The sequence below is a fragment of the Aegilops tauschii genome, chromosome 5 (assembly GCF_002575655.3).
Source record: "Aegilops tauschii subsp. strangulata cultivar AL8/78 chromosome 5, Aet v6.0, whole genome shotgun sequence".
Lineage (NCBI taxonomy): Eukaryota > Viridiplantae > Streptophyta > Magnoliopsida > Poales > Poaceae > Aegilops > Aegilops tauschii.
In genome coordinates, this window is record NC_053039.3 from 105,656,852 (window position 1) to 105,679,840 (window position 22,989).

Below are 22,989 nucleotides of genomic sequence, written 5' to 3' on the forward strand. Positions count from 1 at the left end.
GGGAAATCGAAGCCATCATCATCACCACCAACCATCTCATCTTTGGGAGGCCAATCTGCATCAACATTTTCAATAGCGCCATCTCATCTCAAACCCTATTTCATCTCTTGTGTTCAATCTTTGTACGGGAACCTCAGATTGGTACCTGTGGGTGACTAGTAGTGTTGATTACATCTTGTAGTTGATGCTAAATGGTTTATTTGGTGGAAGATTATATGTTCAGATCCACTATTCTATTTAACATCCCTCTGATCTTGAGCATGAATATTAGTTGTGACTAGTTTCCGTTGTTCTTGAGGCCACGAGAGAAGTGATGTTGCAAGTAATCATGTGAATTTGATATTCGTTCGATATTTTAATGATATGTATATTATGATTCCCTTAGTGGTGTTATGTGAACCACTACTGCAGGATGTTGCTAACGCGACAATACGATCAGAGACCCTTCGACGAAACTGTGTGCGATGCAATAATCGCAAACGGTGGTGTAAAAAGCCCGTCAAAAAAGGCGCAAAATGTTTGCGATGACGGATGCATCAAACACGGTTCAGATTTTAGTTGCGTGTGCGATTCAGGGCATACGGTTCGGTTCAATTAACCGTTTTCGAGGAGTAGGAACAAAAGAAACGAGCAGCCAGATGAAGGTGTGTGCGATGTACAACATACGGTTCACTCGGATGAACTGTTTGTGATTAGGCAACACAAAAGAAACGGTCAGCCAAATCAAGGTGTGTGCGATGTACAGCATACAGTTCACTCAGATGAACTGTTTGTGATTAGGCAACACAAAAGAAACGGTCAGCCAGATCAAGGTGTGTGCGATGTATGACATGCGGTTCACCCGGATGAACTGTTTATGTTGAGACAAGAGAACATAAATGGTTCAATATAACAAATACCATAAATATTGCAAGGTTCAAATTCAAAGATTACAACGCCCAAATTCAAACATTGCAAGCTGCGTCATTTCTGAAAAGGGATCAGCCGCTGACAAGTCATGTATGGGTTTGACACAATGATTTCCAATTGCTTTGCCATATGTTTTTCCCATTTGAAGTTTGGCATTTTTGGAGGCACTTCCATTCAACAGTACCAGCCGGCTCTGCTGATCATACCATTGATCTTTCCTAATTAAATGCGTGTTCAACTTCAGTACACTCAACACCTTTGCTCTGGCAAGAAAGAACCTGACGAGTGTAATCTCCGGTGGGGTCCCTCGGTAGGAGTTCAAAGTAATATTTGAGAGATGCAGATCCAGGCATTTGATGTGATTGTCGTTATAAACATCATCCACCGGGCCTAATATGCACTGCAAAAGAAGAGAACGTGTTAGTGCCTACATGCAGTTTTGAACATTGCTACACGCCCATTTGGTTTGCAGGATTGGTAAAATGCACCAACGTGCCATCTTCGATTTGGCATGATTACATGGGCATTTGATTACAATCTAGAAACATGTAGCCTTGTTCACAAGAGGTTGGATTGGATGAAAAATTCCCTAAGAAAACTAGTACAGATGAATCCAAAGGAGAAATTCTTATGGATGATTGTAACCATATGAATGAAGCAACCAATATGAGGTGGGGGTGTATGTCCTAAAATCCTCCAAAATTCCTTCAGAAATAGTAGTAGATTGTCATTGTGAACTTGGGAAAAGGTGCAAAAGATTGAACTCCCTTATGGTTAACATTTAACAGGAAAGGAACATCACCTCGATATACGGCTTCTTCAGGCACGGAAAGCATCTCAGGCAACTGAAAACTTGGTCCAGGTTGGGGACGACAGATTCTAGTGCCAAGACCTTCACTATGCCTAGAGTCTGGGTGAAGCTTCGCTGGATGACAGACGAGCATACATCTTCAAAACTAGTTATAACGTTGATATAAAGAAGGAGAGGTATATAAGGCGACTGTTGTACCTGAAAGTTGTAGTATTTGACACACGAGTAGCCCACCACTTTCAATTTCGGCGTAGAAATGACACTGATTCTTGTTGGACCTTGTTGATCAACTACAAGTAATCTCTCAAGTGAAGGTGTGTCCTGGATGACCATATTGTGGTCCACCTTTTGTGATCTCTCGTTGCAGCACCAGCAACACACATAAATAGTGCGGAGAGTCCTGGAGGTGATGTGCAAGGAACTCGAGTGCAGTACAGCCGCGGAGCAGGCGCTCCATGTCATCCTTTGGGATGCGGACGGCGACGAGCTCGAGGTGCTTCATTCGTGGTAGAAAAAGAGCGGGCGCGTCATTAAGGGCGGCGGGGGGGGGATGGCAGTACATGAACTTGGCGAGGCGCAGCGTGGGCGCGAAGCGGAGCGTGGATGTTGGCAGCAAGCTCATATGCCCATCATTATAACTTAGCTTCTCGAGCTGATCTATGGCGCGGGATCGGAACCACTCGTCAAGCTTGCCTCGCTCCCTACCATTGGAACGGAACTTGCCCGCGATAAGGCCTTTGATTGGGCCATGGTGACTGCCGAGGATCTGGGAGAATGCATCCAAGCTTTGGCGATAGCCATGGCAGAGCTTGTGGGCGTGGAGGAGGTCGACAGGGGTGCAGAGCCATAGGGTGCGCCACCACCGGGAAACGGCGGCTGTCCTCGCCCGATTTCTGATTGGGAGGAGGGATATGATGACTATCAATATATCATCGGGGAGGTTGTTGATGAAGTCTAGGCCTACTGGAGTTGCTTGCGGTTCTTTCTCGACCCGCTTCCGCTTGTTGGCAGCCTCGTTCTTCACCTCGTCGGCGGGGACGGGAACCTCTGTCTCCATATTCATGCCGTGCTCTGGTGCTTCAGCAGCCCCGGCGTCGCCACTCCCTCCGATGGGGTGCTTCGGCGGCATCCTCGTACACTGACGGCTTTGAGGACTCAGAGCGGCGTCGAGGATGCGGGCGGAGAGAGAGGAATTGTGTGTGTGGCGAGGATGGGGGGGTGCGGCCGCTCGGTGGTGCCATTAATATAGACCAGTGGGAGCGAGGTGGGCGGCGGTCCAAGGCTGTCTCGCTTCCCGGTGAGAACGATTGCTTAATCTCTAGTATGAATGAAATATATGCTTAATTACTGAATTTTAGTTGCACAAAATAGATGGTGATATTGATTTTTAGCTGCATATTTTGACAAATCGCAGTGTCTCTTGGCTTAGTGCCGAACTCTGGCTTTAATTTGCATACCGTAATCTGAACAGTTTGCGTTGAAGAGATGTACAGATCCTGCGTTGAACAACTTGTACTCTTCCCGATGAGCCTGCGCACCGGACTGCGGTCGCACGCCTCCCGTTCAGTCAAGCAGCTGTCCACACGGCACCTCCTATAGCCATTAAAACCAAGACACGTGGCGTCACGTGAATGGTTAACCGAATGCACATGGTTTGAGTTATACAAACGTTTGAGATATTAAAGTGGTAAATCTTTTTAAAATGCCTTTGTTGGCTGTCATTATTCGAGTGCGCATTCTCTCAAAATGGACACGAAAAATACCACAGCATGTCGGGTGCCCTTCCATGATAGCATGCCAAGTTTCATGAATTTCAGACGAGTTTTGGATTTACTAGAATTTAAAAACCAGGCATCTCAATGTTTTGCTGGCAATCAACGGTGCCCTGGTGTTTGAAATTCATTCCCATTTCTTGCATGGGACCTAAGCATGCACCCAAGGAGACAAATTTAATTTTTCGACCAATTTATATGCACTGGAGCATGCGCATGTAGTTCAAATTTGAATTATGCACATAAATGCATTGAAAACTCAGTTAATGCATTAAAATGTCCAAACGAACCCGGAAAAATCACAAAAATTCACACAACACTCCTGTTGTTCTATGTTGACACGGGAAAAAAACTTGAAAGCAATAAGAGGCAATGGATATCGTTTCGTCCCCAAAGGTGGGACGTTCCCTACCGAAAACCATCATGCTTGTTGTGAGAAGCTCCGGTTTGTGAGAAGCATATACCCAAACCTGCCCCAAATGGGACAAAATTTGTACCAGGACATGTTGATGCCGCTCCATGATAGCATGCCAAGTTTCATGAATTTCAGACAAGTTTTGGATTTACTAGAATTTAAAAACCAGGCATCTCACTGTTTTGCCTGCAATCAACGGTGCCATGGTGTTTGAAATTCATTCCCATTTCTTGCATGGGACCTAAGCATGCACCTAAGGACAAATATTTGATTTTTCAATGAATTTATATGCACTGGAGCATGTGCATGTAGTTCAAATTTGAATTATGCACATAAATGCATTGAAAACTCACTTAATGCATAAAAATGTCCAAACGAACCCCGAATAATTCCAATTCTTTTATGATCACTGCAGATAAAAGGTCTAGCAATTCAAACACCGTCCATGGCCGCTGTGACCCCATTATGTAATTCAAATTAAAACCAAAAATCAAGTAGATCCCACACAGTTTATTATAACCAACCATGTGAGATGCAGCACAAAATATCTTCGAACCGTGTCTGAATAAGGGATCGTGTCTGATGACGCTTTGCGCGCCAGTTTTTTGGCTGAAGCGATTCCAAGTTTCCGGCTTCCGCGGAAATATCTACCTCCCCGCCCCCCCTCACCAAAAGCCACATTTCCCCTTTTTCTGCCTTCCTTTCCAAGTTGAAACCTTCACTCCTTGCTTACAGCGCCGCCGCCTCCTCGCCGGCGACCCTCCTTCACGCTGCTCGGCTCCGCCTAAACAGGCAGGTAATCCACACCCGACCCCCATCCTCCTCCTCCTTCCACATCCCACATGGCCCGACCGCCGGCGCGAGCGCGACACCTTCCACCCAAATCACCGACCCCTCCACCAAATAAGCGCCGGCCTAATCCATGGTGCATGCAGTATAGCCAGGACCTCAAGGAGCATTTGGCAGCGGAGAAGCAAATCGTGGCCGCACGCACGGATGAGGTCGCGATGGCTGCCATTCGTGCCGACCCCAGATCTCGGAGGAGCACCTCGCCATCGAGGCCACCGTTGACGCCTCGCGCGCCGACGCCGCGACGCGGTTGGCTGCTTTAAACGACAGTTCGTGGCGTTTTCTTGAGGCCACCGTCGGTGCCTTCGATGAAGACTACGAGGTGTTTTCTCAGCGTGCACGTGCTTACCTCATCTAGAGAGCCAGCAGGTTGGTGCCCGGAGCGGCTCAGGCAACTCACCACTACAACGAGGGCACCCACGATGCGGAGACCTCACCCTCTTCCATGTCCAAGGAGACAATCGTCGTCGATATCTCTGTCAATGAGGAGTAGCTTGTCTTATTAGCTCACTATAAGGACCCATGTTCAGTTTGCTAGCTACTGCCTTTCCTTAACAAATTCTAGTGAATTGTGCTATCTACTTTTACCATGCAATCTTCTGCTATAGTGTATATGTTCTATATGTCGTGCAATGTGATGTTCAATTCTTCAGGGTGCAATATTTCCAAGTTATTAAGCATGCTTGGTTTGGTTAACTGTCTGATCTTCTATTAGGAGTATGTTATATTGTTCAATTGGTGTTTACTTAACTGCTTGGTTCATTTGTTGTGGCTTGGTTCACTTGTTGTGGTGTTTAGTTAACTGCTTAGTTCAATTCTGCAATGCGATATTCAATTGTTGTGGCTGCATTCTGTTATTGTATACCATGTGAGTAATAAATCGAATTTGGCTGTACTAAATACATGAGAAGCAAATACAATTGCTATATTTCCAAGTTGTTAAGCATGCTTGGTTTGGTTAAATGTCTGATCTTCTATTAGGAGTATGTTATATTGTGTAATGTGGTGCTCAGTTAACGTTTGGTTCATTTGTTGTGGTGTTTAGTTAACTGCTTGGTTCAATTCTGCAATGCGATGTTCAATTGTTGTGGCTGCATTCTATTATTGTATACCATGTGAGGAATAAATCGAATTTGGCTGCACTTAATACATGAGAAACATATACAAGTGCTATATTTCCTAGTTCTTAATCATGCTTGGTTTGGATAAATGGGTTTTCCATGTGGCTTGAATTAATCTGATGAATCTGCAATGTGCTTATTTATCATCAACATATTTTACTGATAGCATGTGAACCCTTACTTAACCTGATGACTAACTACCTTATATGTGTTGCCGGAAACAATGGGAAGCACCGAGGTTTACAAGATGGTACTAACTATTATACCTTGCCTTTTTGTATTCCTTTGCCCCATTTCCAATATAGAGAAGATATTTATGCACATCCTTGTTTTCAGGCTTCACTAATGATTACCTCTCAAACCACCTCTGTGGTCAAGAGGCGAGGAAAGTTTTCATACAGCACCCACGGTTCAATATTGAAGTGTTCCTGAAGAGGTTGAAGGATGGACGGTCAATCATCCACATGCACTGGCCTAAAGTTCCAAAGACCTTCAACATGAATGAAGGCTCAATATTCGCCTTCCGCTTCAGCAGTTTTCCAGATGAGATGCATCTCTCTATGTACAGTCTAAGATGCTAATTTCGAAAGGTTCTAGATGTTGCATGTGAAACTTGCTGCTGGTGCAGTTGTGCAATGGGGTAGCTGAGTGCTGAAGCTATATCATGTTGTACTCTGATGTTTTTCAATTATGAAATCCTGCTTCCTTAATATGGAAATGGAATATATTTTGTGCTTAATATGAATGTCAATTAGATTAATAAATGGATTATTAATAATAGGGTAATTAGCCTGCTAATTGGCCAATTAGCTTGCTAATTGGGTTTTTCTATTGCAAACGGTTAATGAGAAACCACCGTGGGCGGTGACCTCAGGCAACACACACAGTTTCTAGGAATAAACCATGTTGGATCAATGAACAATCACACACGACATTCTCTTCAAAACTGTTTGCGTTACGCCACCTTGCGCAAATGTTTTCCTTGGAGCGACTGTGTGGGATGTACATACGAACGAAAACGTTTAGCTGGGACTGACTGTGTGGGATGTACTTGCGACCGAAAACAATTTCGCCGTATAATTGTATTTTTTAGCTATACCGTACGTATTTCCGTATTTGCGCGCTCGCCGGTCGCACACGACCTCATTTTGCCGAACGTGTGTGCCAGGAGGGCATATCCCCGATGGTTTCTGGGTCATGTGGGAAGGACCCCCCTATCGCCCACACTCACTTGGCGACGGTTCCAGATGCCGTCACGGAAAGGGGTTAAAAACCGTTTGTTTGGGACCGACACGCACCAGTGAACGTTGACTACATGACACTTCACCATCTTTGGGCCTAAGGGAATGCATTGTGGAGTAGTTATTAGATGATGGGTTGCTAGAGTGACAAAAGCTTAAAACCCAGTTTATGCGCTATTCCGTAAGAGGCTAATTTGGATCCATATGTTTAATGCTATGGTTAGATTTTATCTTAATTCTTCTTTCGGAGTTGCGGATCTTGTGAGGGGGGTTAATCATAAGTGGGAGGCTTATTCAAGTAAGAACAACACCCAAGCACTGGTCCACTCACATATCAATTTATCAAAGTAGCGAACGCGAATCTAACCAACATGATGAAAGTGAGTAGATGAAATTCCCGCGTGTCCTCAAGAACGCATTACCTGCTTGCTATAAGAGATTTTTTGGCCTGTCCTTTGCTACAAAAGGATTGGTCTACCTTGCTGCACCTATTGTTACCATTGCTACTTGTCACCTGCTACAAATTATCTTGCTATCAAACTACCTGTTACCGACAATTTCAGTGCTTGCAGAAATTACCTTGCTGAAAACCGCGTGTCATTTCCTTCTACTCCTCGTTGGGTTCAATACTCTTACTTATCGAAAGGACTACGATTGATCCCCTATACTTGTGGGTCATCACCTACTCCGGATACCATCAAATCAAAATGAAGGAGTCCGACCAAGCCGCAATCGCATTTATCACTCCCTACGGGCCTTTCTGCTTCAACACAATGCCCTTCGGGCTAAAAAATGCACGCACCACATACCAGCGCATGATTCAAGCATGTCTGGAAAATCAAATCGGCAAAAAAGTCAAAGCATACGTAGACGACGTGTCATCAAGACCAAACACATAAGCCAATTGGTGGACGATCTCTGCCAAACCTTCGAAAATTTGCGGGCTTACGATATATGGCTAAACCCAGACAAATGGGTCTTCGGGGTCCCTGCCCGAAAACTGCTCGGGTACATTGTTTCCCATAGAGGAATAGAGGCCAAACCGGCTAAAATCCGAGCTTTCTCCAAGCTAGCAATACGTACAAAGCTGAAACACCTCCAGAAATTGGCGTGCTGCGTGGCAGCCCTGAAGCGCTTTATCTCTAGCCTTGGTGAAAGGGCACTACCGCTCTACAGACTGCTCAAACAGACCAGGAACTTCGAGTGGACCGATGAAGCAACTACCGCACTAGAAGAAATAAAAACATTATTATCTGGCAATCCGATACTAGCAGCACCCAGCATCGGCGAACCCATGCTGTTGTACTTCTCGGCCACAAATCAAGTGTTTAGCGTGATTCTTGTGGTGGAACGAGAAGCGGAAGGCCACAAGTTCCCGGTGCAGAAGCTAGTCTACTATGTACCGAAACTGCTCACCCCGTCCAAGTATGGGTATGCACATTATCAGAAGATAGCTATACAATCTTTATGGCATCCCGAAAGCTCTGGCACTACTTTCAAGAGTGTTCGGTCACAGTGGTATCCGAAGTACCACTGAACGACATAATCAACAATAGGCACTACAAAAAAAGACACATCCGTGACATTTTGGGCCGAACGATTTTTTTTGTCATGCTTATGACACTTCTATGACGATAATTGTGACAAAACCCGGTATCATCATAGATGTAGTGGGCTCCTACTTATATGACAAAAAATCATGACAGAAAATGGGCTTTTCGTCCTGGGCGGGCCGGAGACGCAGCTGCATGACACTCTTTGGGCCGTCCATGATGGAAAAAACCGTGGTAGAAGCGAGGGCGAGGAAAATATCGGGGAGTTCCTGGTCACGGTGGGTGGTCGGGGGCCGAGCGATGCGCATTTCTCTCGTACGTACGCGCGTGTGTGCGAGGCGTTGGGCTCTAACTGAACCTGAGCGAGGCGTTGGGCTCTAACTGAACCCGAGCGATTGCACTGCAGGCTACGCGTTACTGAACCCGAGCGATCAATCGATCCCTTGCTGTTAACTGAACCCGAGTGATTCCTTTGCTACTGCTGCTAACTGAAGCCGATCGATGCTGCCTCTGAATGAACAATGAGCGTTGTTGGGGGGTTTAGATGAACAGTTCCCGGTGGGGGGTTGGATGAATAGGACCCCGTGGTAGTAGAGGCCATTGCCGCTGGATGAACAGGACCCCGATCGATCGAGCCAGTGGAGGGGTGGATGAATAGGACCCCGTGGAGGGCTGGATCAACAGGACGACCCCATGGAGGGATAGTTGAACAGTAGCCGGTGGAGGGCTGGATGAACAGTAGCCCGTGGAGGGGTGGTTGGACAGGACCCCGTGGAGAGGGTTGGTTGAACAATAGCCGGTGGAGGATCGCGCGGTGGAGGCTGGATGAACAGGAGCCCGTGGATGAAGAGTCGCTGGTGGAGGCTGGAGGAGGTCGACGGTGGATGAACAGTAGCCCGTGGAGGCAGTCGACGGTGGAGATGAACAGTATCCTGTGGAGTCCCATTTTGCGGTACGCTACACCCCTCCCGATGAATAGGACCCCCGTTTCGACCGTAGCGCTCCAACACAAGTCCGTTTCCTCCGTTTTGCGGTATGCCACACCCGTCCCGATCAACAGGACCCCGTTTCGACCATAGGAGGTCCGTTTCCTCCGTTTTGCGGTACGTCAGACCCCTCCCGATGAACAGGATCCCGTTTCGACCGTGGCCGATCGAAGACAAGGCCGTTTCCTCCGTTTTGCGGTACGCCAGGCCTTGTTTCCATCGGCTGTTCCGTCGAGGCCGGTTGGCTCCCGATGAACACGACGACACATTCCGTTCCGACCCAGCCGGTTGCCTCCCCATGTCACGATGATGGCGCAGCTTCTCCGTTCCGACCCAGCCATGTACACGAGCCCTGGTCGTATGTATGCGCGAGTAGGCGTTCGAGACCTCGCCCGTATGTACGTACGTGGCCGTATTTACTTTCTTGCACCCTGGCTGCTGTACGTACGTGTACATGCTACGTGCGCGCCTCTACTACGACACGTGCACGCCTCTACATCGACTAGTATGTACGTACACGTTCGCGACCAGAATGACAACGCTACGCACGCTTCGACCAGGTGGGTCCTAACAGTCAGGCACTTCCTTCCATGCAAAGATGTAGCTGGTGGGTCCCAGCAGTCAGGGGGGACATTTTTTTTCACGAAATACGGTGGCCCATCCGGTGGGTCCCTGCTGCCAGGTGGAGGAATAATTATTTTGCTCGTAATAAGGAGGCACTTCCTTGCTGCTGCCGTGGACCCAGCTGTCAGCCTCTCCACGTACAGTACTCTTATGATGGAAGTCGTTCCTTGACCACGTTGACCACGCCGCGCCGAGAGCGCCAGGGCGATGGACGACGGTGAGGCCTAGGAAGGGGACGACGCGGAGCCGGGGAAGACGCGGCGGTGGATGCCCACGCGGAGGGGAGTACGTTGGTTGACTGCTTCGGCTGCGGTGTGAGGCTGTCGTCGCCGGAGAATAACAGGAGGTGTGGGTGAGTATAGAGGGATGGCATGGCCAGCGGTGGCAGCACAGCCGGACACGGGAGGCAGGAGCAGGCAGCACGGCCGACACTTGTTTGGGCGGCTGGAGCAGGAAGACCAGAGGTTGAAGAAGCACTACGGCCGTTGGATGGACATCGTACGGTCACTGGAGCTAGAATTGTTCATATTGACTAAGTTGACAAAGCCCTCCGCCATCATCTTAGTAGGCCCACAAGTCATCCTCCCACTATGGTGGGTCCCAGCTAGCAGGGGGAGTATTCATTTTTTGTGCGTAATAAGGATGCACTTCCTTGCGTGCGAAGATATAACTGGTGGGTCCGACTTGTCAACGGAGTGAACGTTTTTTCGCAAAATACAGAGGCCCTACCGGTGGGTCCCGGCTGTCAGGTGGAGGAATCATTATTTTGGGCGTAATAAGGAGGCATTTCCTTGTGTGGGCCCCTACTGTCAACCTCTTCTGATGGCTGTTGTATGTTGACCATGTTGACCTCGCCACGCCGAGAGCACAAACACGGTGGACGAGGGCGAGGCCGAGGAAGGGAACGACCCGGAGCCGGCGAAGCCACCGCAGCGGATGCCCACGCTGAGGGGAGTACGAGCGCTGACTGGTCGGCTGCGGGGTGAGGCTGACGTCACCGGAAAATAACAGGATGTGCGGGTGGGTAGAGGGATGGCCTGGCGACAACACATTCAGCCATGGGAGGAGGGAGCAAGCAGTCCCGCCGGCGCTGGCTTGGGCGGTTGGAGCAGGAAGATCAGAGATTGAAGAAGCACGGCGGACGTTGGATGGACATCCAACAGTCACTGCTCTGTGTTGACTAAGTTGACAAAGCCTTGCGTACGCGTCAAAAAAATTAGGACATCGTCATCGTCAACCTAGTAGGCCCAGAAGTCAGCCTCCAAATCTGTGGAAAATAGCATACAACCCATTTGCCATTATTTTCAATAATTTACAGCCCATTTGCTAATTCTTAAGGATATTTGAAGCCCATATTCTTTTTATTAGCATTACAGACCATATATTCTGGGCACTGCTAAAAAATTCAAAGAAATTTTGCATATTTCGGTGGGGTCCGAACTCTTTTAATCACGAAATTTCAAGTCACGTTAAAAATATTTTTTAAAAAATTATATCAAAATAAAATTCAAAAAACAATTCTTCGCAAAAAATTGAATGAAATCTAAAATCTTAACTAGCAAGATGCCCGTGCATTGCACGGAACATGAAGATGCATTTGTATGAGTAGTTTATCTTGTGAGAGAAAATACAATATTTTAATGTAATTGCCAGTTGGCTTTGGTTTTTATAAGAGTAGAGACTAGAGAAATCCAAAAAAATGATATTTTAATGTAATTGCCGGTTGGCTTTGGTTTAAAAAGTCACAGCCCATTTCTTACAACTTATAGCCCATTTTCTAGGGAAGCCCATTTCTTACTACTTACACCCCTCCTCGTCTTGAAAGATTTGCAGCCCAGAAGGGCTGAGAAAAGCAAGTAGGCCTCGGTTTTGGTATTCTCCAAAAAAAAGAACTAGGATAGCCATTTTTAGAAAGAAAAAAGATATCAACTGGGCTCGTCATGTGCTTAAATAAAAGCGTAAGCGTGGGCTAGACGGGCCACAGCCCCCGCACAGCGCGCAGTTGAGCTCCATCTCTGAAACTGAAAAACAACTGGGCGAGCTGCTGGGTCCTTGGTGTTATCCGCTCGTTGTGTAATTTTCTCGTTTATTGACTACATTGACAATGGCGTGGGACCTAGTTGTCAAACAATTAGGAGGAAGTATTTTTTTGGCTTGTAATAACGAGGCACCTGCTTGCGTAATGCAATGACCTTGGTGGGTCCCTACTGTTAGCCTCTCCACGTACAGTCATCTCCTGATTCCTCTTGGTTGTTGACCATGTTGACAACGCCAGACAGCGGCGGGCATAGCGAGCGAACCAAGGCGAAGAACGATGGCGAGGCCTCGGACGGGAACGAACAACAGCCGTGGAAGATGCGGCAGTGTAGTGGCATGTGGAGGGGAGTACGAGGGCAACAACATGCAATTCAAGCTTACAAACGGTACAAAAAGCCCAAGGATTAATTGTTCATCAAATTTTTAGAAAACCCAGATTGAACATGGCAGTAACATCTAACCCAACCACTCTTTTTCGCAGTCACAAACAAATGGATCAGTCTGATCCATAAAATCAACATCCTGTGCAAAAAAATTATTTCAGGATGACTACAACTTGTTGTAAATAGAAGCCGAGCACGTTTAGAAGCCCATTTGTCCACCTGAAACTTCTTTTTTTGCTATTCAATGTGTCCTTCCGTGAGAAATCTCTTGCGGTAAAACTTAAGCCTCATGGATAATAGTAACCTCGCGTTCAACAGGAAGAATGTGACAAAGCTTCTGTTTGCCTGGTTGGATGCATATCCTTCCATCGTTATTGTCCTCAAACGAATGTCATGAGAACTGAGAAAATCCTGGTGCTTATTACGCCACCGATTGGTTATACGTTTTTCTCCATGTGGTCGCAGTACCTAAGTAGACATGAAGATTGAAAACAGTTAAGGTCTAAAAAAAGAGTATGTCGAAAGAGCGACAGCTGAATGGTTAATTCTAGTACAATATATACGGGCTTTCAATGTGCATGAAATCATCACCTCTATATATAAATTCTCCAGAGATCGAAAGCATCGCAGCAAGCCAATAATTATGTTCAGATCAAAACTAGATATTCCGATATATAAGATCTTGATAGAATCCAGCAGCATTGATAGGCTATCCATGGACGAACTCTTCATTGAGCATATAACATAATATTAGTACCCAAAGTGTACTCCAAGATGATATAAAACTTATGCGCACAAATGAAAAATGCAGCTTATGATTACAAATGTGTAGATGATAATATACGGTACCTGAAAAGGTGAGGAGCCAAACACTAACTTCATGTGATCATTAAACGGATCACGAATTACACCCAAGGTCTCCAGTTTGGGCGCAGAGACGACAATTATTTGCGAAGGTCTATAACAATTATCAAGGAGCAACCTTTGAAGTGAAGGGGCATCTTCGATGATGAGCTGTGTCCTTCAAAACAAATTCCAATGCTTTAAGGTGAGGCGACTTTATTTGGAGACAACTGATAGGGATTTCTATTCCCAAAACAATCAGCAAGCGCTCCAGGGCAGGGCAACTGGAGTGGACGATGCTGTGCAGTGAGGCCTCTGACAGATAAACCACCACAAGCGAAAGTTTTTTAGCAGTGGGAGTCGAAGCATTTGTACCAGATCGTCTGGTAGATGTCACTGGGTGAAGGTGGCAGTGTGGAGAGAGGAGGAAAACCGCGAGATGGACAACGGTGGTGTGGGCATGAATTCTTGGCATGTTCGTGGTATGAAACTTTCGTGGTAATGGTAGAACTCAAACTGCTGGAGTTTTTCGAATTCAGGGGATGTCAGCCAAGCGTCCAGCATGCCGGGTATGGACAACAGGTAGCGTGTCGGGATGCAGAGGCGTTGAACGGGGCCCTGCTGGTGAGAGGATACGATGGCTCTGAGGAGATCAAATTTAGGAAGGACAGATATCTGACGACAGTCGAGATTGAGGGGCACGGTGCGCCATAGAGGGCGCCACCGAGTTGAGAGGACTTGCGTGCGGCAGCAATCCTTGGTGGGGAGAAGCGAGATGATCTCCTCAAGGATGATGTTCGGGAGATCGCTGATGCGGTCCACCGGAGATTCTACCGGTTCCTCAGATCCGGTTGGGGGGGGGGGGCTCGCCGTTTCTCTCCGCACTGCCGGGTGCGGGATCTACAACCGGCGTCGCCGCTGGCGGGAGCCTCATCTTCTTGGCGCTTGAGCAGAGTAGCAAGAGACGAGCCTAGTGGCAGTGCGAGTGGGGAAGAAGGAGGGCTGGGGTTTTCTGTAGGAGTGGAAGAAGAGGAGCAGGCGTTTTCTGTACGAGTGAGGAAGAAGGTGAGCGGGGGTTTTCTGGAGGAGTGAGGAAGATGGGGAGCGGGGGTAATTGGGGGGCGACGGAAGCGGGAGAGTCCAGCGAGCTATAGTATAAGTGGAAGCGAGGAGGATGGAGGGTTTTTCTGGGATCGCCGCCTCTTCAAGAAATATGGGCTTCTCCTTGCAAAAAACAAAAACAAATGGGCTTTAAGATGGATATCCTTTTGTATCGGCCTAGTCGGCTGCCCGTGTTTCATACTGGAGGGCCTTAACACTAGAGGCAGCCCGAGACACTCTCCAGCTTATTGCCCATTCGAAAGAAAAAAAGAGACACCTCCAGCTTATGGCTACTCATCGGTAACCTTTTTCAACTTGGCATCCACCAAATTAGAGGATGCGGTACTGGATGCAGACACTCACACTGGTCGCGTAGCGCGGCAAAGTGAGGTGTCAAATAACAGGCCTACAATATACTTACTAGATTGTAAAGGTTCACAGGCTAGTCAACATTCACATTAAACTAAGCTTCAGACGATACGGTATGCATACTAACATTCAGAAGAACAAAAGTTCAGCATGTTTATGCATCTCAATGATTCACCATACTATAACCAATACAAAGCTGTGAGAAGGTGTGGAAATAAAGAAAATCGGTCGATGCTTCTCTGAGCAAAGGGCCTCTCTGCGCACGCATTAATTTCCTGGGCATGCTTGTTTCTTCTCAATGTTGCGAGCACTTTGAGCATGTTGGCAACTCCACAGCTAGCTAGCTGACTCATCTTGCAGTTGATGCTGACACATTTGCAGCAAACACATGAGGCAATAGAGATGACTCAACATGAGTCCATATTGCGCAGTTCCCCTGAAATCATCTTCATTGTCCTGAATCTGAAATGATGGGAAAACAATAGCTATACTTAAACGGTGTTGCAAAACAGTAGCACATATCAATAGCTCGGCATGACAAAACACGATCATCTGGACGAAGGGGATACTGACCTGCCTGAGGAAGATTATATATAATTTCATAAGTCCTTGGTTGATTTCCACCTTCGGTTGCACTGCTTGTTTGCTACTCCACACATGACAGGATCGTTCCGCACTGCAATCAGCAAGTCAACGTACGAATAAGCTTATTTCATCTTGCGGTGGTCATTGTACCTAATTACAAATGTAGGAATACCTGGAGCACCATGAGGTTAGCTGAGAGAAGGTAGATGCAGCCATATAAATTTTGTGCGGTGCTACCAAAATTGAGGTTTGTATCCCTTCCCGTTATGAGAATTCTTCTTGAAGTTGGTAGAATGTGACGGCTTGTTCTTTGCATCAAACTTGCCTTTCCCCTGAGATTTGTTCTTGTTGTTTTGGGGCTGGTTGGGCTGGAAGTTCTTCTCGTGTACCATGTGGGCACTAGAAGCTCCCTCAGCGACCCGAGCATGTGTGTCTTTTGCTCTCGCCTTCTCTTCAAATTCAAGAGTGCTAATGAGATCCGAAACTGAAAACTCATGTCTCTTGTTTTTCAGAGAAGTAGCAAAATCATTCCACGAAGGTGGAAGCTTGGCAATGATGGTCCCAGCAACAAATTTGACCGACAACACACACTTAAAGTACTCAAGTTCCTTAGCGAGTGACTGTATCTCATGAGTATGCTGAACAACAGAGCGCTCATCAGTCATCTTGTAGTCACAGAATTGCTCCATGACGTACAACTCGTTGGCAGCGCCCGAGGCCCCAAATGTGGCGTCGAGCGCAGCCCACATGTCTTTGCCGTTGTCAAATGACATATATGAATCCGCTGGAATTGTCAAGAACACTCAGCAGGGCGGCTTTGAAGAGGGTATCCATGTTCTCAAAAGCTTCCAGCTGTGTAGGATTAAGATCGCCCTCAGGTTTACCCTTAGTGGCGTCATAGCAGTACATGATCTGAAACCAATATACTGCTCTTGTGCGCCACCTTTTATATTGCACCCCCTTAAAAGTAGGCGGCTTCAAAAGCGCAGCAAAACCACTCGGAGTAAATTGCCTATAATCAGGTTTTTGGATTGGATTGTTGAATATATGAGCAATTTATTATGAGATTTAATCCGAATCAACAGTAAATAGATCATGACGACAATTGCAAAGATCAAAGTAATGATGCGGACTAAACCAGGAGGACAGAATCACATACTGTACAGCGGGAGCAGAACCGCTGTGGTTGATGTTGTCACTCATGTCGTTGATGAAGAGGTTACCGAGGTCGGGGAAGAAGGCTGTCGTCGAGGAAGTCGTCGCTGGCAGCAGTCATAGGAGTGTGCTCCCCAAAAACCTAATCGCCCCTCTCCCGTACAGGATCACGAAAGGCGGGGTTCGGAGGATGATACGTCTCCGTCGTATCTACTTTTCCAAACACTTTTGCCATTGTTTTGGACTCTAACTTGCATGATTTGAATGGAACTAACCCGGACTGACGCTGTTTTTAGCAGACTTTCCATGGTGTTATTTATGTGCAGAAACAAAAGTTCTCGGAATGACCTGAAACTCCACGGAACATCTATTTGGAAAATAAGAAAAATACTGGAAGAAAAATCCACGTCAGGGGGCCCACACCCTGTCCACGAGGGTGGGGGGCGCGCCCCCTACCTCGTGGGCCCCCTGTCGCTCTACCGACCTCAACTCCAACTCCATATATTCATTTTCGGGGAGAAAAAAATCAGAGAGAAGGATTCATCGCGTTTCATGATACGGAGCCACTGCCAAGCCCTAAAACCTCTCGGGAGGGCTGATCTGGAGTCCGTTCGGGGCTCCGGAGAGGGGAATCCGTCGCCGTCGTCATCATCAACCATCCTCCATCACCAATTTCATGATGCTCACCGCCGTGCGTGAGTAATTCCATCGTAGGCTTGCTAGACGGTGATGGGTTGGATGAGATCTATCATGTAATCGAGTTAGTTTTGTTAGGGTTTGATCCCTAGTATCCACTATGTTCTGAGATTGATGTTGCTATGACTTTGCTATGCTTAATGCTTGTCACTAGGGCCCGAGTGCCATGATTTCAGATCTAAACCTATTATGTTTCCATGAATATATGCGAGTTCTTGATCCTATCTTGCAAGTCTATAGTCACCTACTATGTCTTATGATCCGGCAACCCCGAAGTGACAATAATCGGGACCACTCCCGGTGATGACCGTAGTTTGAGGAGTTCATGTATTCACTATGTGCTAATGCTTTGGTCCGGTACTCTATTAAAAGGAGGCCTTAATATCCCTTAGTTTCCGCTAGGACCCCGCTGCCACGGGAGGGTAGGACAAAACATGTCATGCAAGTTCTTTTCCATAAGCACGTATGACTATATTCGGAATACATGCCTACATTACATTGATGAATTGGAGCTAGTTCTGTGTCACCCTATGTTATGATTGTTACATGATGAACCGCATCCGGCATAATTCTCCATCACCGATCCAATGCCTACGAGCTTTTCACATATTGTTCTCCGCTTATTTACTTTTCTGTTGCTACTGTTACAATCACTACAAAACACCAAAAACATTACTTTTTCTACCGTTACTTTCGTTACCGTTACTTCCATATTACTTTGCTACTAAATACTTTGCTGCAGATACTAAGTTATCCAGGTGTGGTTGAATTGACAACTCAACTGCTAATACTTGAGAATATTCTTTGGCTCCCCTTGTGTCGAATCAATAAATTTGGGTTGAATACTTTACCCTCGAAAACTGTTGCGATCCCCTATACTTGTGGATTATCAAGACTATTTTCTGGCGTCGTTGCCGGGGAGCATAGCTCTATTCTTTGAGTCACTTGGGATTTATATCTGCTGGTCACTACGAAGAACTTGAAAGACGCTAAGACAACAATTTATCCCTCAACTACGAGGGGAGGTAAGGAACTGCCATCTAGCTCTGCACTTGATTCACCTTCTGTTTTGAGTAAGCTTGCGACACCTAAACCTGCTTCTGCTAGTCGTTCTGATATGTCACATTTTATTGATGATGCCACTGCTGCTATGCATGATACTTATGATGAGACTACTTCTATGCTTGATACTACTGTGCCACTTGGTGAATTTCTTGATGAACAACTTGCTAGGGTTAGAGAGAATGAAATTATTGATAATATTTATGAAAGTGATGATGAAGACTCTTCCCCAAATAAATATGAATTGCCTGTTGTGCCTGAGGGCTATGTTATGGATGAAGCGATTGCTAACGAAATCTTTGCTTGCAAAGATAGATATGATGTTAAGAAATTATTAGCTAAATGGAAGCAGCAATCTCTTAATGCTAGAATGAAACCTGACCCTGCTTTCGCTACTAAACCTATCTGTGTTACTGATAAGGTTTATGAATTCTCTGTTGATCCTGATATAATTGCTTTGGTTGAATCTGATCCTTTTCATGGCTATGAATCTGAAACTGTTGTGGCACATCTTACTAAATTAAATGATATAGCCACCCTGTTTACTAATGATGAGAGAACTCGCTACTTTTATATCCTTAAAATATTTTCTTTCTCATTAAAGGGTGATGCTAAGATATGGTTCAATTCTCTTGATCCTGGTTGTGTGCGTAGTCCCGAGGATATGATTTATTACTTCTCTGCTAAATATTTCCCTGCTCATAAGAAACAAGCTGCTTTAAGGGATATATATAATTTTGTGCAAATTGAAGAAGAGAGTCTCCCACAAGCTTGGGGGAGGCTTCTCCGATTACTTAATGCTTTGCCTGATCAACCTCTCAAGAAAAATGAAATACTTGATATCTTTTATAATGGACTAACCGATGCTTCCAGAGATTACCTGGATAGTTGTGCTGGTTCTGTTTTCAGGGAAAGAACACCGGATGAAGCTGAAATTCTATTGAATAATATGTTGACAAATGAAAATAATTGGACACTTCCTGAGCCAGCTCCTGATCCAATTCCTGAACCTATTCCTAAACCAACTCCGAAGAAGAGAGGCGTTCTATTTCTCAGTCCTGAAGATATGCAAGAGGCAAAGAAATCTATGAAAGAAAAGGGTATTAAAGCTGAAGATGTTAAGAATTTACCTCCTATTGAAGAAATACATGGTCTTAATTTACCGCCTGTTGAAGAAACTTATGATCTTAATCCTCCACCTATTGAAGAAACTCATGGTCTTGATAACCCGACACAGGTAGTAAAGGTAAATTCTCTCTATAGATATGATAAAGCTGAAATCCCTCCTATTAAAATTGCTAGCCAATGCTTGGATGAGTTTGATAACTTTATGGTTAAGCAAGAAGATTTCAATGCTTATTTTGGTAGACAATTAAAATAACATGCTTATATGATTGAGCACTTGGGTGATTATATGGCTAATGTTAAGGCTGAACTTAAGCTCATTAGTAAACATGCTTATATGGTTACCACTCAAGTAGAACAAGTACTTAAAGCTCAGAATGATTTGCTCAATGAATTGAATAGTAAGAAAAATGATTATGATGTTAGAGTGGCTACTAGAACTGGTAAGATGACTGAGGAACCTTTGTATCCTGAAGGCCACCCTAAGAGAATCGAGCAAGATTCTCGGAGAAATAATATTGAGGCACCTAGTTCTTCTAAAAAGAAGAAAAAGAAAAATGATAGGACTTTGCATGCTTCTAGTCAACCTATTGCTGAACCACCTGAGAATCCAAATGATATATCATTTCTGATGCTGAAACACAATCTGGTAATGAACATGAACCTAATGAAAATGTTAATGATGATGTTCATGATGATGCTCAACCTAGTAATGGTAATGATGTAGAAATTGAACCTGCTGTTGATCTTGATAACCCACAATCAAAGAATCAACGTTATGATAAGAGAGACTTTGTTGCTAGGAAACATGATAAAGAAAGAGAACCATGGGTTCAGAAACCCATGCCTTTTCCTCCCAAACCGTCCAAGAAAAAGGATGATGAGGATTTTGAGCGCTTTGCTGAAATGATTAGACCTATCTTTTTGCGTATGCGATTAACTGATTTGCTCAAAATGAATCCTTATGCTAAGTACATGAAAGATATTGTTACAAATAAAAGAAAGATACCGGAAGCTGAAATTTCCACCATGCTTGCTAATTATACTTTTAAGGGTAGAATACCTAAGAAACTAGGAGATCCAGGGGTACCAACTATACCATGCTCCATTAAAAGAAACTATGTTAAAACTGCTTTATGTGATCTTGGAGCCGGTGTTACTGTTATGCCTTTCTCTTTATATCATAGACTTGATTTGAATAAGTTGACACCTACTGAAATATCTTTGCAAATGGCTGATAAATCAACTGCTATACCTGTCGGTATTTGTGAGGATGTGCCTGTTGTGGTTGCAAACGTAACTATTTTAACGGACTTTGTTATTCTTGATATTCCCGAAGACGATAGTATGTCTATTATTCTTGGAAGACGTTTTTGAATACTGCAGGGGCTGTTATTGATTGCAACAAAGGCAATGTCACTTTTCATGTTAATGGTAATGAGCATACGGTACACTTTCCGAGGAAACAATCTCAAGTCCAGAGTATCAATTCTATTGGAAAAATTCCATCAATTATTTTTGGAGGTTTTTGAATTTCCTCTTCCTACTGTCAAGAAGAAATATGATATTCTTATTATTGGGGATGTTCATATCCCCGTTGAGGTAACATAGTGTTATTCGAAATTTCTCCAGTTCCATGTTAGTCGGAATGAGTTTGTTAACAAGACCTGATCAACCTTGTTAATGGATCCCTTTTGATGAGCATGAGATGGGTGAAACTAGAAGGCACAACCTTTTGTACCCTCTCTCTACTTTCTGTTATTTAGTTGAAATGAAGTAAAAATAGTATTTTCCTGTCTGTTTCTGATTTATCTGTGCAATATTAAAATACCCCAAAATAAAAGTTCTCCAAATGCCCTGAAAATGGAATATGATTTTTTCTAGAATATTTGAGAATATCTGGCACTGAGAACACAGCAGGAGGGACAAGCACCTGGCCACGAGGGTGGAGGGCGCGCCCCCTGCCTCGTGGGCCCATGGTGGCTCCCCTCCACTTATTCCTGCACCCACACACTTCTTCTTGCTCCAAACAAAATCACCATCCAGCTCAAGCACGAGTTCTAGCTCATTTTGCTGCGATTTTCGATCTCCTTGCTCAAAGCACCTCTCACAAAATTTCTTGGGGAGATTGTTCCTTGGTATGTGACTCCTCAATTGGTCCAATTAGTTTTTGCTCTAGTGCTTTATTCATTGCAAATTTGTGCTGCCTAGGTGACCATGTTCTTGAGCCTGCATGTCAAATTTATATGGTTCCAAGTAGTTCTAATGCTTGATATGGGCTCTAGGCACTTGTAGGAGTAGTTGCTATCAATTTTGTTGAGCTTGGTTCACTTTTATTTTGAAGTTACTAAAAATTTCAGAAATTTTTCAGAGGAAGAAACATGCTTAGGAAAATGTTCCAAGGTGGTTCTTCAAGGAAGCAAGGGCCCAGGCTTGAAATGCGTGATGCTGACGAGGAGCCACCAAGGGACGCTCCAGTGCGGCCTTGTGAATGGCCTTCAGAAAAGTTTATGGATCGAGCGGGAATCAAGGAAGAATTTAACGCATATTTGTGTAACGCTGATCTTGTGAGCTTCGAGGCAGAGAAGTGCCGCCAATAGCACTATCTCACTAGTTCATTTGTGAGGAGGTTTGAATTTTCATCTTCATGTAATTCTCCAACTGTCCTCTTTGATCTCTGTGAAAAATCTTATACTATGGACTTAGAGGATTTTATCACTGCTTGCAAACTTCCACAATGGGGTAGTGCTAGTGAACCTCGCAAATCTGAATTTAGAAATTTTCTTGCTAGTATAACTGTGGGGGAATCTAGAGATATAGCACAAGCTACCATAGGGAGCATTCATTTTCCTGCTATACATTATTTTGCTCTCTTCATAGGTAGGTGCATAAATGGTAAAGATGAAGCATGTCACATGCATGTGTGTCCCTGATCTCAGTATTCTTAGGAGTGTTGTGTTAGGAGACAAAACTTATAACTTGGGAGCCATTGTTGCACGTAGGTTGCATCATAATAGATTTAATGGAGATTTCTTTGGAGGAATATATGCAACCCGCTTAGCTGATTTTCTTGGTGTGGACATTTGTGAGGATGATACTGAGTTGCCTCCTACTTATTTAGACTATAATGCTATGGTCCACCACCAGTTTATCGAGAGGAATGAATCACCTCTCCGGTATCGCTTAATCTTTGACAAACGTGATGTTGTCCGTATTACTCTCCCTGCTCCTGCCTTCTTTGATTTTCAGGCAAAAGGAAGATATGTTATTACCAGAGAGCAGGCAGATGAGTACGAGAGGAGGGCGGAGGCAGCTCGCCGCCACGCTGCAGCTCAGGAGGCAATAACTGCCG